Here is a 13,529-nt window from a genome sequence, read left to right on the forward strand (position 1 = left end):
TGAACACCACTGCAGCACTCCTCAATCTAACTGGCTTGCATCCTCAGCTCATGTCCCACATAGATAAGCACAGCTGCATGGTCTCCTCATTCATCCAGTTGAGCACATGGATGTCCCTCAGCCATCTCTGTGTTGACATTTCTTGGCAGGTGTAAACAAACAATTTCAAAAACTTGCTCACCAAAGTACCTCTCAGTTTACAGACAGAAAAGGAATGATCTGGAATTGTTTCAGCGTCATTTTTAAATTTGGTTCAATGTGCTTGGTGCTACCATAATGGTGAACATCTGACACATTCTGTACACCTAGACACACTTTGCCTTACACTTGGCATAAGCACCAAATTCTGGAAATGTTCTCTGAACTATTGGCTCTCTGAACTATTGGCTAAAGTACCAAAATCAGAATTTACACGAATGTATGTTGATTTTTCTCAGAAACATTCTATGCTAATGAACCTTATTGATTATGGTACAAATGGTATGTGAGATTTTTAAGAGTATTCTATATTTTCCTACACTGAAACACTCACTTTATGAGAAGGTATACTACTTGCTACTTCTACTATTGTGTTTCTACATTCTGCATTTTAAACTCATGACTTATATATTTAGCAAATATTAATTAAGCCAGATGTCCACAATTTTCATTGTTCAAATATCTTGAAACATTTTCATCTGTATGATGTGTATATTTACTGATTCCACAGGCTTTCACTTCATAGTTTTTTCAGTTAATGTTCTGTTATCTGTCATAAATATGTGCATAACTGTCTGTATCTACTCTTATGGCATCGTTGTCAACCCCACTGTTGTTTCTTTATAAATTGCGAATTTTGAAGCCTTGTGCTGGTTTGTTATATGTTGCAGATTTGAATGGATTACAAGGCAACCTGCAGATGTTCCTAAATTAATTGCAGTGTATTATACTTCCCTACATTTGAGATAAAGTACTATCCATATTGTCCCAGCACATCAATTTTGTTATGTGTGTTACATTTGCACATCTGAAACATTACACTACTTTTGGCCTTATTTTCCACATAAATACAATACTGTACATTTGTGACTTTATATTCTACCAAATAAGCTTTGTAAAGTACAGTATGTAAGTATTTTATGAAATAATAGTGTTATGTAGATACCTTCCATTTTACATGCAACTATTTAGAACATTACAGACATCCACTGCTTTCCACAGTCTAATAAGAGGTTGCTGTGGTATTACACATGAAGAGTAGTCATGGACTAATATGTTCATTCATAGTGGAAACACACAGCATACCTATGTGTACAAATTAAAATGATAAGATTATCCATATGGTGTATACATAACATATCATTTAAACACATATTGTCTGGATTTTACAGTAGATACTCATGATTTTTGTCAAACATTCTAGTTGATTACAGTTCAGCATATTTCATGAGATGTTTGAACACACTTGTTCTTCTGTGCACTTGTGTAATATGTGTTTTCCTATTTTTATTTCTGTGCTTGCAGCCCATTGACTACCCACTTCCTTCCCAAACCTTTCCACTGATCCGGACAGAGACCATGATGTATTACATACAAGCAGTACAGTTGATTACACAAAGGACACTAGACTTGGGTTTATTAAGCCCAGGTGGGAGTAGTCCAGTGACCCAGTACATTACATCCAAAAGGGAGGACAGTTCACCTGGTCAGTCTGCAGTGGAGGGACATAGCTACTGATCAAGAGGAAAACCTTGGCAACTATCTGCAAGTAATTCTGAAAAGTGGGAGTGAGCCATGGATAAATACTGTCCATAAGACATCATATGCATGGATGTGCATCTGAAGGTGATTGCCTGCTGTTGTACGCACCTGATCAATCCCAACAGCATCATGGCTCTGAACTTTGTGCACTTACTAATGCAACTAACCATGAAGCACACCAGATCTGTATGTTACACAAGGGTCAGGAGCACAGGAATGGGGAGGTCATGGCAGCACTGGCTGTACAGGGAGACAGTGTGGCATCTGTTGCATGCAGTTTATCTCAGCAGTGCTTGAGCAGTGCCACAATACTAAATGGGTCATATGTGTACTGACCCATTTGATTACTATGCCTTCAGGTGGGAGGAGAGGGAAACCTCCTCTTGTACTCTCCACCTTTGACTCTTAAACATTCCTGATGTCTATGCTGCAATGTGCACATACAGCTGTTGCTGGCCACCATGAGCAAACCACAACTGACACATTCTGTCATACCACAAGTGATATTGAACAAACCCATAGTGTACCCCAGCACAGACATGGCACCATACCTCTCAACCTTTTAGTGCAAGAAATCTGGACAAAGCCTGACAAAATGGGGGGACAAATGCCCAAAAATAGGGACACATTTTAAATGTTGCTGTTATAAACTTAGAAAGTTGCTAGAATAACAGGATTTGTGTTGGCATGCATTTTCTGAAGGATATGAAGTCTGAAACTCAAATGCATGTCATTATTTAGTTACTTTAAAATTTAAATCATCCCAGTGATTTGTCAAAAATCACAATTTTTATGAGGAACAGACCAAGAATATGAGGCAAAAATTTGGACATTCTGCAAAAATCTGTATAGTTGAGAGGTATGCATGGCACCACCATCAGATCAACAGTACATCACCATGGGCCTGAGGTTTACTCACATGGCAGGAGCAGCCTGGACTGTGATGTGAGATATCATAAGCATTATTGTGGCAGTTATCCAATTGTGTGTGTGTGTGTGTGTGTGTGTGTATGTGTGTGTGTGTGTGTGTGTGTGTGTCTTGTGTCACACTGACCATGTGGTAATGATGATCACTGTACTGACTTCAACATACGGTGCATGTTAATGACATTCAACAAGTCTGATGCCACATGGATTATATTTTTATATGATTTATATGAAAGAACCTGCAACCATTGACATCATGCACATCTGTTCACAAGTTTAATGAGTTATTACTATTTTTCCTTTCAATGTATGTCATTTGTGCTGTACAGCTGCTTTTATGTCAGATACTTGCTAACAATCATATTACCAATGTATTTGCTAAGCATACACTATTTCTGTTCCTGACTATGCCATTTCTTCTTAATTGTATACTTTATCCTATTGTTTGTCAAAGGCGCTTGCACAAGTATACATGAAAGAGCATAGCTGTGTGTGCGTATATTTTGGCACATTATTCATGTTACTGACAATGAGTATACTGCACCACACCTTGATACATGCTCCTTTACTTCATAGTCCAAGTTACCTATAAACTCACATCCATATAGGACCACATGTGTGCCCATACACGTCCAGACCTGCAACTTATCCTGCTAATCCTATTTTGTTGTGGTGTTTGACACTGTTCAGCTTTATCTGCTTTTCCTGCAGAGCACATGCACATCTGACCTTTCAGATACAGATCATGCCTGTTAGTCACAGTCACTTATACTATAGCCATAAAATCCATGACAATCATGCTTGGAATGTGTGTGTGTGTGTGTGTGTGTGTGTGTGTGTGTGTGTGTGTGTGTGTGTGTGTGTGTGTGTGTGTGTGTGTGTGTGTGTGTGTGTGTGCGTGTGTGTGCGTGTGTGTGCGTGTGTGTGTGTATGTGTATGTGTCTCCCTTATCAGAGCTTTGACATATATGAAACATATTTAGTACAATTTCTGCACATTTCCAACATTTCCCATTCATATAATGTAGCATGCATCATACCATCAATTCAGACACAACAGGCTACTCATGTATCATGATATATTTGTATCTGTGTCACACATTCTACATTCCTATGTACTTGCTGCTATGATAGGTTACTTTACTGGTAAGCACACAATATCAGATAACCTCCTACACATAATACTGTGCTATATAGTACAGTATAGTACAGCTCAGTGCATGTATGGAAAGAGTATCCTAAACCCTAATGTGTTAGACTGGCACTCACCCCATGTGGTTCATACTTTAACAAGCATATCCATAGTAGGTGATGTAGCTTAGCAGATGGTGTACCTGATTTATGTCTATCCCTTTACTATGATTATGTAATTTTCCATGAGTCAACTTTCAAATCCCAACTCCCAAATGACCGACTTTCATAATCCTGAGATGAAAATCACGAAGCCACAGAACCCTGAAAGTCAGATGTTTACCAGGGTAAGTCAACACTTGCCCAACAGTAAATGGAACTCACACCGAGGTTGCCTTTTCTCCACTGTAGTGTGATACCATAGTTGGTATATATAGTTAGGGTGGGGTGTGGGGAGTATAGCCCCCCCACCTAGGGGTGCTTTATTTTCCTCTGAGTGAATTCTGTTTATTGTTGGGTAAGTGTTGACTTACCCTGGTAAACATCCGACGTTCAGGTTTCTGCACATTCATGATTTTCATCCTGGGATTATGAACGTCAGTCATTTGGGAGTTGGGATTTGAAAGTACACCCATTTTCCATACATATCTGCATGTATTTAATACAAATGAAAACAAAGTTAAGTGTATTGTGTAGCATAACATAATATACCTACAATTATGCCAATCGCCACTGCTTTTTTGTTAAAGTGTATTGGTTATATTCTAAAATAAATGTAAGTAACAAACCCTCTGAGATGGGTATAGCTTCCTTACCATATTCAGTACTAAATTCTGCAATTTTTTTTTTCTTGCAAAAGTGTGTTGCTTTTGCATTTTATTTTATTGATAAGGACAGCCCTCTGAAAATTTTCTTGGCCCTGAAAATCCTTCCATGATATTACAAAAGACTGAACCCATAGTGCCCTTACCTCTCAACCTCTTAGTGCAAGTAATCTGGACAAAGCCTGACAAAATGGGGGGACAAAGGCCCCAAAATAGGGACATATTTTAAATATGACTCTTATAAACTTAGAAAGTTGCTAGAGTTGATAGAGTAACAGGGTTTGTTTTAACATGCATGTTCTGAAGGGTTTGTGACAGATGGTGCAGTGGAGCAGCAGTAGTGTTGTCACCTAATGCCAAGAGGTTCTCCGGTTTAATTCTCAGCTGGGGTCCCTTCTGTGTGGAGTCTGCATGTTCTCCCTGTGTTCGTGTGGGTTTCCTCCAGGTGCTACCCTTCCCTCCTATGTCAGAAAGACATGTGTCTGGAGCATTTCTCCCTGGACCTCCTCTGAAAATTGGCTTTGTTCCAAGTTGGACTTTCCCAGTAAAACAAATGTTAAACAAAAAAAATTAAATTCTAAAACTCAGATGTATGCCATTATTTAGTGACTTCAATCCTGAGATCACCATAGTGATTTATCAGAAAACTACAAATTTTGTGAAGAACATACCAAAAATAGGAGACAAAATTCTGGACATTCTGCAAAAATCTAGACAGCTGAGAGATATGAGAGTGCCCCACTAACTAAATTAATGTACAGACCATTTCCATGTTACATGCATCAGCAGGAGTTTCTTGCTTCCAAGAAAGGAAAGTTATCAACCAGGTCTTGCAGGTGGAAAACTTAACTTGAGAAATAACGTGTAATGCTATAGTAGCAACAACAAAATGTAAGAACTGCTCTTCTAAAGATGTAAGTTATTTTTTGCCCACAGTACCTTGCAGTTTATGTAAATCATTATCCAGTACCAACCATAATGCCATGCTGTGGGTGTGGCTGTGAAATTAAAAAAAAAACCAAATACATCATAATCTAATCTTCACTTTTTTTTGCAAAATCACTTGCAACATTAACACAAGAAGTACAAATAGAAATGAAAATAGTTGTAAACTATTGATATTTCAGAAAGTGATTAATACACTTTAATCTAGCTTTCTGAGTCATCAAGAGAAGGATTTTGATTAGGAATAGGTTACAATCAGTTGCACCAAGGGTGGATGGGAAATTGTCAATGGCATAAAACCATTCCATGTCTAGGTATTGTTCAGAAGTGAATGAACTCATATGCATTGCTGCACATAACTGCCAGGAACTTTTCTAGTATTTGACTAGCACTTGTATTGTACACCCTATAGTATCACTCATATGCCACTGGAATGTCCCAGTGGCCACTATCCCAGAATCAGGCACACCTTTGTTTCTCTCTGTACTGGATTACACCACAGGCTGTGTGAAGACTTGTGGGGTACACATAACCTACACATAGACTGCACCAGCTCTCTGATCTGTATCAATCAGTTATTTCCTGGTCAGAGGGCTGGCTTAAAGTGCATTGATCATGTTCTAAAGCAAGTGTTAAGTAACAAATCTTTGGAGTTAGAGATAACCTCCTTAACATATGCAATACACAATTATACTCTTTTTAAAGCAAAAAGTGTATTTTTTTTTCTTTTTATTTTGGTGGTAAGGAGCCCCCTGAAAATTTTACTCAGAGCTGAAAATCCTTGCAATGGTATTGTGAAAGACTGAACTCATAATGCCTCATACCTAAATTAGTGTAAAATGTATAGTATATTCATATTGACTGCATCAGAAATAGTTTCCTGTAAAGGCAAGTTTTCAACAAGTTCTTGCAGACTGGTCACCTCTCAATAAAAATTAATGCATGATGATGAAGTAGCGAACCATCTCCTCTAAAGAGGTAATGTGTTTCAGTTGTCCATAATCCTTTGTAGTTGCATTATCTTTGCTTAGTACCTACCATGATGTTACAGTGTTGTTATGGTTATAGAGAAAAAATGAGTAAACAGTCAAAATAAAAAGTCAAACAGCACTAATTTTTATGTTTTGCAAAATCACCTGTAACTGTATCACGAGGGGTGCAATGGGAAAAGAAATTAATTATAAAACAAAGCTGTTTTCAAACATGACCAATACACATTAACTGACAGCTATAGAAAGGATGCATTTGCAGACCACCCTCTAATCTAGCCTGTAAAACCCTCACCTTCTTATAGTATCAAACTAGCATTAAGCAACTGCCTTGGAACATTTTTTCTAAATAATGCAGTGTTGTTGAATGATGTATTTGGGGTTCTTTTTCCCTTGCATTATGTATCTACCTGAAGTTGTTGCTGTTACTCACTTTTAAGCAGGAACTACACTGTATTTTGCCTACCATATGTGTTGCTTTGTCACTGCGGTTGTATTTTTCCCTACATATAGACTCCACCTATTGGTTACTGTTGTCTATGTTACCTTACATCTACTGCTATTTTATCAAACAATTTAAAGCTATCAGTATATATTGGATGTAACAATTAGCTGTGTTGCATTACATCTATTGCTATTTTATCAAACAATTTAAGGCTATCAGTATATATTGGATGTAACAATTAGCTGTGTTGCATTACATCTATTGCTATTTTATCAAACAATTTAAAGCTATCAGTATATATTGGATGTAACAATTAGCTGTGTTGCATTACATCTATTGCTATTTTATCAAACAATGTAAGGCTGTCAGTATATATTGGATGTAACAATTAGCTGTGTTGCATTACATCTATTGCTATTTTATCAAACAATTTAAAGCTATCAGTATATATTGGATGTAACAATTAGCTGTGTTGCATTACATCTATTGTTATTTTATCAAACAATTTAAAGCTATCAGTATATATTGGATGTAACAATTAGCTGTGTTGCATTACATCTATTGCTATTTTATCAAACAATTTAAAGCTATCAGTATATATTGGATGTAACAATTAGCTGTGTTGCATTACATCTATTGCTATTTTATCAAACAATTTAAGGCTATCAGTATATATTGGATGTAACAATTAGCTGTGTTGCATTACATCTATTGCTATTTTATCAAACAATTTAAAGCTATCAGTATATATTGGATGTAACAATTAGCTGTGTTGCATTACATCTATTGCTATTTTATCAAACAATGTAAAGCTATCAGTATATATTGGATGTAACAATTAGCTGTGTTGCATTACATCTATTGCTATTTTATCAAACAATTTAAGGCTGTCAGTATATATTGGATATGACTTGTGCAGAGAAGAGCAGCTGCCATTCTTATTTCATTTAGCGGATAGAGCTAATCATTTGTGGCTGAACTTATTGTTATCTATAGTGCTAATCATGCTTGTTGCTTCTTGACTGGGCTGCTAGTTCTAAGAACTGTTGTCATACTCAAGCCTACAATACTTAAAAGACAGACCACACACAGTGCTTTTCTTTCACAGTACTCATGGTACTGAATTTGTAGCATTCAAATCCACAACTAAGATGCTTAAATGTGAATAGATTACTTTAACTGAACAAAAGCAAAATAGTTGCTATAGTCATTTATATTTTCTTTCATTTAAAATGTCTTTGACTGTAAATCCAGGCAATTGCTGTCCAGCTTGTCATCAGTCGTGCATGTGACACCTCATTAACTGGTTGCTGCCTGTGCACTAAAAGTACTAGACTAGACTGCAGCTTCAGACCTTCAGGTTTCTTAGATAAAGAAAGAGTTATGTTCTTTCTAGTGTATCAATATATTCTTACAAATGAGGCCTGTGTTTGTGTAAGGTATTATGCTTATGTAAGATTTTAATTTGCTTTATTTCTTAAACTCAAGTTCTTCAGCTAAGGTGGAGTCCTAACTTTTCCTTTCAGACTGAGTATTTAACAACTGGAACTTATATTCTGTGAGGCATAGTAAATACTGAGGATGATATTCCTATAACATCTCCTGTTCCCAGAGTTGCCACTTTTGAGAACAGCTTGGTTCTGCATTTTACCATCATTTGGTGTGGCAGTAATCTGTCATTATTCTATAAACTCTGAATACTGCAATGTGCATTTTCTATGACTTCCTTTGAGTTGAAATTATTTTAAGGAAAACACTATTTAGGTGCAGTATTTGTCCTAAAAACTATTGCTATATGAGAATGCTGGCACTTTAATAGGGGTAGTGGAGACAGTCTAACTAATGCTAGTGATTGCCAGCTGTGCTTTTTTAAACCAAAGTGGATATCTCTACTGAATCTGTCCTGCTACTCTTCCTTATTTATAGTATTCTTAATTATACACAGATTTCTCTTTTCAGACATGCTCTGTGCATTCACACTGCCACATACATAATATGCAGATGTGCTGTGACATGATGAGCCAGGGATACTGAATGTGTACCCTTAGGTATGTATATGCCATTCTTTCCATGGGAGCAATGCATGCTCTCTTGTCTCTTTGTCTTTGTCATCAGCTGGGTGCATAGCTCTCACCTTCTTCAATTAGTTGGTAGGGACAAAGCGACAAAGGCTTGGGTACATGGGACCAAAATCTGTGAAAACGTTTAGTGCAGACACTACTCATTTAGTGCATTAGTTTAACAAGATTGCTGACATCAGGATGCATTTTGTGAAAAACTAGCAGACATGCCACTTTAAAGGCAGCCTCATTTTTGGAATGTCATTCTCACATTATCAAAAACAAATCTGTAATTTACAGTGGATAGATGTAAATTGCTTATTATAGACAGAGATGTCCCTATAAACTGGGGCCGCTTAAGAATGTGGATGGATGTCCCTCACTGTTGTAATTTTGTTTTTTATATATATATATATATATATATATATATATATATATATATATATATAGATGACTGGGTTCTTGAATCTCTGAATGGCAAAGTCAGAGTGGTCTGTCTTCAGCAGGGACTGACATGCTTCCTGCCATTTGTTGTGGCTAATGTCATTTATTTGCTGTTGGATGAAAGATGCATGACTGTGCAGTGAAATTTCTGCATTGTTTGAGTGACTTGTACTATCACATTCTCTAAGTAACACAATCAATTTTTAAGCAGTATGAGGCCAAAGTGTTTAGAAACTATTACATCTGAATGATGCATCTTTGGTAAATTTTTGGTGTCACTCAATATCTTCTGCATACTCACCCGATTCCTTCTTTTGGCAAGATTTACAGTGGATCTGAGAGGTCTTTGTTTGGCAATTGTTGGGTGTTTCTCACTTTGGCTTTCTCTGACTGGTATCTGATTCCTCCTTTGTTTGCATGACTGGTACCAAGCCTGCATACTTGCACAGCAGATTATATATATATATATATATATATATATATATATATATATACACACACACACACACACACACACACACACATATATATATATATATATATATATATATATATATATATATATATATATATATTTTTTTTTTTTGCTTTAGCATGAAGTTCCTTAGTAATGTCTTCTCTGCCTAATTATTAATTCTCTGTTTTTGACTAGATGGCAAAAAGCTGTGACAGCACAGTACAACATCTAAGGAAAGAAACCTTTAGCAGTGATCACTGGAAGGGTTACCTATTGCTACTTGATTTAAGTTAACACTTAGATATTGATGCCGGGATTCAGCATAGTTCTCTTCTTTGATGGTTATGTCCGCTGACTGTCAACAACTTCACTTGCAGGGCTTACCACATTATCTGCTAATTGTTCATGTTGACTCATACTGGCATTGTGCTTTTTATTCTCATGTGTGGTAGACTTTCAGATGGTCAGGCCATTTAAACTATTTGCACATAACTGTTACCCACAATGGACCTCCCAACTCTCTTGAGGGCCATGGCTAAAATCCTCAGAACAGTGGTACTACAAATAAAAATGTCATGAAATGTAAACTACGTCCAAGGATGTGGCAATTCTGAGCATTTGGCCTACTCTGTGGCATAGAGATCATGGAAGTGTTATATATGATTACCAGCTGCATCCCTCATGTTGAGGATGGAGGAGGAGAAGCTCCCCCTGAAAAAAAATCTGTATATATTAGCAATGCATTTCAAAATTCACTTTTTCTCTTTGATTCATACGTTCATAGGTTTTTACTAGGCAATCAATTGCTGGTGTCTTTATATGCTTAGCTCTGCAACCCAACCCAGTTTTGTCCTTAAGTACATTGACCTATATAGTGAGGGTATGTTAGTAATGAGGTAGCTAAGGGTTGTGTGTATTTGTGTGTGTGTGTGTGTGTGTGTGTGTGTGTGTGTGTGTGTGTGTGTGTGTGTGTGTGTGTGTGTGTGTTGGGGGAGTATGTCAGTTTGGGATTAGTTAACTTGCTGTCTGACACTGTCCATCAGCACTATCCCCCAGTGTTCCTTTATTTTGAAGCGGACCTATATGGTATATAGACAGCTTAAGTTATATGAATATATGTATTAACATTGCCTCCATGACCATGACAGCATCAATCGCAACCATGCGGATGGAGACACCATATGAGAGTTAGTAGACATATTATGTCACCCATGCACAGAATCAAGGGGGGTGCATGGACTGCTTTTCTTAGTGATCAAAAAGTTTTGTGCAATATTAACCATCCTTCTTAGGGGGAGCTTTCAACATCTGACAGAAAGAACTTTACAACTTTCACAGACATTAGCTTTGCAGATCCTATAGCAGTTCCTTCACATGATGCTGGTTTCTGCATAAAGCACAAAAGAAAACTAACGATGTGTGTCCCTTTTACATTGTAGCTTATTGACCCAAGGTCCTTGGGCTTCTGATTACACCCTCAGTACCATCAAGGTCCCACCTGCTCCACAAGGCATCTGGTAAATCAACTGGGCTTCCATTATATCAACTTCCAGGTGGTGTGAAATGCATATTACATAGAATGTGTCTATGTGCCACTCAGGCAATGCCAGTGATTCTGACATATGACACACATGCAACCTCTAACAGCATTTTGTACAAGATGACTTTCCAGAAGATCATCTAGTTAGTAGATGCACACATTGATAGCCACATAGACCAGAATATGCTGTTCCCATTCATGCAGGCAACAAATCACTTATTATGGTGTCCACTTTTATGTGTTGCAGGTTATGCTGAAAATTCCCTGTAAGTGTGGATGATGTTCCCCATACAACCCCCCCCCCCCAGACCATAGCTGAGATGGCTTATAAGACAGTGAATGCACAGTCATGGGACATTGTTAAACTTGTGATCAGACTCATGAAGGCACACTCCCTCTGCTAGGATAGATCTGGTGATACACTGCGGTATACACCTGAGATCTGTAGTCAGTGATTCATGGTGTGCAATAAATGTCATGCAGTAAGGTAGTTTATAAGCATCTGCAGCTTGGGAGCATCTCACTCTTACCTGATATACATATTGTATTAACAGAGCAGGACTTGGGCACATAATCATCAGAGGAAGTGGCTGCAGTGGCATCCCATGGAAGACAGAGGCAGGTGCAATGCATTGTGGAAACAGGCAGCATCTGGGCCATAACTATGGACCATGATAAAATCAATATACAACAAAATAGATGCATGCATACAAACCTAGGCTATGCATTACAGTGCACTGACTAACTGACCTCACTGTGCATCAGACATTACCTTACCCATGGGATGGGAGGGCAGGGATCAGTTGTTTCATTTGCAAAAGTGGGGTGGTTCACAATAAGAGATAGCCTTGCTGGACATTAACCTGTCATTCTCATGTGCTACATTCTCTGTCATAGTGAGCCCATTACTGGACATGAGCCTGTCATGCTCTAGTGTTACTGCCAGCTTAGGCACAATGGAGGGCATTTTCCACACACTTCATTTGGTAAACACTTAATTGTGATGCTGTTATAGGAGTACCTGTTGCAAGAGGTGGATGTGGTAGATACTCAGACAAGAAGCAGTCTGGGAGAAGGAAGGATTACATCCTCCAGTGCTAAGGTAGAGAGTCTATGTCACAAACATTGTCAAGGTATACCATGTGGTCCTGCATTGTTGGCTAGATATGTTCTGTGTGAGGGATGGCATAGCACTTCAGGAGCATGCACAGGATCACCAATGTGGCCTGCCATATTTGAAGCCAGTAGATGGATGGCATTCATGACTCTGAGGATGGCCACAGCTAGGTGTGGCACCCTGATGGCCAACAAGAGATAGGGATGGAGAACTGTGGGAATCAGAGTTGCCAGTCTGGTCAGGTATCACAGCAGTTGAGTCAGATGAACATCATCAATTACAGCTATGAGACTGGCCCTGAATAAGTGTGGTGGATGACATGATCATAGGTAATAGTGATGCAGCAGGTACCTCCAGCTCATCTTTCCTACCTGCATGCATAAGTATGGTAGTTTGTTTCAGTTCTAGTAGAAGTGGGGTATGTGACAGTTATGCAGTCTCTGAAACAGTGTGTGCTACCTGTGTAAGTCCAACCTGTGATAGTCCACAACACATCTGAAGAATTGAATGACCTTGACCAGTATGATATGCTTAGCACAATGGTGTGCATTCACGACATACCTCATGGAAACATCAACGGCTGCCATGTGGGCTACCAATGTCCTGAGTAAGCATGTTTGCAATAAGACCTATTTGCCATGGACCTAGATCCCATGCAATTTGGTTTTGTGAAAGGTAGATCATGTCTGCTTGACCTGGTTGACTTCTTTGAGTCAATCACCAGAGCTGTGGATGAGGGAAAGATAGTTCATACAGTCTAACTCGATCTAGCCAAGGCCTTTGATACCATTCCCCACTCAGGAATTATTAATAAACTCACCAAACTAGGCATCAACCCCTATATCACTAGGTGGGTTGCAAATTGGCTCGCAGATAGAAACTACAGTGTGAAAGTAGCAGACTCCAAGTCA

This window comes from Protopterus annectens, chromosome 3.part0 (assembly GCF_019279795.1).
Source record: "Protopterus annectens isolate FY-2018-M chromosome 3.part0, PAN1.0, whole genome shotgun sequence".
Lineage (NCBI taxonomy): Eukaryota > Metazoa > Chordata > Ceratodontiformes > Protopteridae > Protopterus > Protopterus annectens.